At 37.7% G+C, this 2,500-nt stretch overlaps 1 protein-coding gene across 1 annotated transcript in view; it reads left to right on the forward strand.

The window, feature by feature from the left end:
• LOC138011553 (titin-like) overlaps positions 1 to 2,187 on the forward strand; it is a 15,867-nt gene extending 13,680 nt beyond the window's left edge. Inside the window, exon 13 of the mRNA XM_068858617.1 lies at positions 1 to 2,187. This exon is cut by the window's left edge and continues 564 nt beyond it. The gene's annotated coding sequence lies outside the window, so the exon portion shown is untranslated.
• Positions 2,188 to 2,500: the final 313 nt, after the last annotated feature.

Genomic DNA, 2,500 nt, shown 5'->3' on the forward strand with positions numbered 1-2,500 from the left:
TGAAATAATTAATGAACAATATTATAGCGTAATTTGCCATAGATCACATTGATTGTAAGTGACGTTTTACTGTAACTCTTTTATCTAGAACTGAAGGGACATTTTGAGAAAAACAAACTGCCAGCTACGCAGGCTTTGACACTTGAGATTATGTTGTGACCACCAAGTGCTACTGTGAATTTTGCTTACATGTAGTTGCCGTGTAAGATTCTGACTGTTAATTGTTCTGCACCAAATCAGAAGTATTGTTTGCTTTCAGTCCGGACTTTTCTCTTTCTGTTCAGATTGGGTTTTTTTTCACAATAGTAACCAGTTAGTTTAGTCAGTTTTTCATAAAAAATATGAAAATCTGTTTCTTATCTGTCCTTGTGCTCACTTTTACATTGAACTTCTTTCTAAACTATCTACCCACTTTATATTCCATGCCTTTTTTTCTTTCTCTATGTTGCTTGCTTTTTGTTGCTTTTTTTGTTTTTTGATGCTTTGTGTTGCTTGCTTGGTAATTGTAAAGAACGGCTCCACTCCACCAAGAGTCAGCCATCTGTCGGCTGACAGCTTACTGACAGTTGCTAACCTGTTGGTTACCTGTCGGTAGTCTGTCCGTCAAGTCTCGGGCAACTGTCGGGCCAACAGTTGGGCGACTTTCGGTGGAGGGGAGCTGTTCTTCACAGTTTTACTGCTTGCTTTGTGGCTTGTGTTGTTGCATGCTTTATGTTCCATTTTCATACCATTAGGCGCTTTTTTTTGCAATTAGGTGTTTTGCAATTGTAGGGCTTTTTTGCATTTCTCTGACGGCTTGCTTTATTTGCTGTGCTGCTGTTGCTATGCATGTCTTTTTTCTTTTTCTGTGTCGCTTGCTTTGTGTTGCCTTTTTTGTTGCTCAATGCTTTGTGTTGCTTGCTTGGTAATGTAAAGAACAGCTCCACTCTACCAAGAGTCAGCCATCTGTCGGCTGACAGCATACCGACAGTCGCTAACCTGTTGGTTACCTGTCGGTAGTCTGTCAGTCAAGTCTCGGGCAACTGTCGGGCCAACAGTTGGGCGACTTTCGGTGGAGGGGAGCTGTTCTTCACAATTTTACTGCTTGCTTTGTGGCTTGTGTTGTGTTGCATGCTTTATGTTCCATTTTCATACCATTAGGCGCTTTTTTTGCAATTAGGTGTTTTGCAATTGTAGGGCTTTTTTGCATTTCTCTGGCGGCTTGCTTTATTTGCTGTGCTGCTGTTGCTATCCTTGCTTTCTTATGTGCATTTCCTCTTCCTCCTTTCTTAGGTTTTTTACAATTATCTGCTTTCTTTTTCTTCGATCCTTGCTTCTTTAATATTAATGGTAAGGTAGTATTTCATTAGGTAGTTTTTACAATCGTAGGTTTTTTCTCTTCTCTAGCTCTTTCTCTTTTAATCCTGCTTTCCAAAAATCTGCTATCTTTCATCCTTCTACTTTGTCCTCCAACAACCAAATTAAACAACCTCAAACAAATGCAAAATTGTAGAACAAATAATTTATAATAATAATCCCCAAAATCAAGACCAAACCATTTGTTCCAGTAATGAATTAGTTAAATCTATACATTTTCCTTCGTACTTTAAACTGGTATAATGGTTACATGGACTCTGTAGCTGAGCTAGCAGTAAGGGTAGTCACAACAAACATTACAGTATAACATCAGTCACTTTTCAACTTAATATAGGATTTCTTGACTGTCATTCATGAATTATCAATATCACTGTTAATGGTTGGATGAATACTTAGACAGCTTGTTCGAACACAGACAAAATGACTTCATTGTTCACACACCAAACTATTTCACATATCCATGTGATCATCCTCTATTAAAAATGTAATACAATGCAAGGACATTGTTTATATTTCAAATAAATATGACATCCTCAGTGACAATTAAATTGATTAAATGCATCAATGTTGTTGTATATCTATATTTTTTCTCTTTGATGTTGCATATAAATATGCTTCATTTTTACTGTCACAAGTTTTGTTATCCTTTTACTTGCTGTCCGACATTCAATTTTTTTTTTCTGAATTATTGCTGTTTGGATTCCTTATTAATTGTTTTTTCAGACTGCTTCATAAAGTAAATACTGGTATTCACTATTCAGCTTGTATGGGGAGAGTGAATTTATATCATTTTTGTAAAAAGTTCTAAATAAACGCAAAACTGTAAAATACTATGATTTGTGCCATCTTTTCCAGTTTATTATAGAGCAAATATGGGAAGGTGCTTTGGAATAACTGGTCGCAACCAGAAAAGGACTTTTTCTATGGTTGGCCATTGAGTTTGCCCACGTCTTAATCTGAGCGAAGAAAGGTTTGAAGTGAAAGCAATTCACTTCCTGTTGCCAACCATTCCACAAAGTTTCCTTTCATGAAACAAACTTGGGTCTGCACACCCAGGAAGCAGGGTGGGGGGGGGGGGGGGGGCACTACAGGACCCTGGAACCCTTAGCCTCTACCAGAGCTAGTTCAGCTGAATTTTGCTACC

Source organism: Montipora foliosa, chromosome 7 (genome assembly GCF_036669935.1).
Source record: "Montipora foliosa isolate CH-2021 chromosome 7, ASM3666993v2, whole genome shotgun sequence".
In the NCBI taxonomy this organism is placed as follows: domain Eukaryota; kingdom Metazoa; phylum Cnidaria; class Anthozoa; order Scleractinia; family Acroporidae; genus Montipora; species Montipora foliosa.